Consider the following 431-nt stretch of genomic DNA (forward strand, 5'->3'; position numbering starts at 1 on the left):
ATGCTGGTCGTTAGAAAAGCTTTGGTGGACTGTTTGACATAAACAACGTAGCGATCGCCAGCTTTTGTGGCAGAGTATTAATATCAAAGCACGATATGCTGTGAAAACTATCCTACAGTGTCATGAATTGCTTACCGAAACCCGTCAAAGACTGTTAAGGATAGCAAAACTGTATTGTCAGCCTATCCTTGCCTGCAGTGCTGGAGTCCTGACATTGACATCATGTGATTCACACAGCAGTTACTTTCTGTAATATATGTAACCGGAAATGCAGTTGCATGCCAAAGTTCATAAATCTGTAAATGTTATGAATTGGTCGCCAAAGCATTGTTATTGCTATGGTAAAGTTGGTAAGCTTGAGCTAGCGAAAATGTTTTTCTTGCTCAGGATTATTTACGCAATTACTAGTTAATCCTGATATAGCCATTGTC

The sequence above is a fragment of the Pollicipes pollicipes genome, unplaced genomic scaffold, assembly GCF_011947565.3.
Source record: "Pollicipes pollicipes isolate AB1234 unplaced genomic scaffold, Ppol_2.1 Scaffold_4002;HRSCAF=4701_pilon_pilon_pilon, whole genome shotgun sequence".
NCBI classification, from domain to species: domain Eukaryota; kingdom Metazoa; phylum Arthropoda; class Thecostraca; order Pollicipedomorpha; family Pollicipedidae; genus Pollicipes; species Pollicipes pollicipes.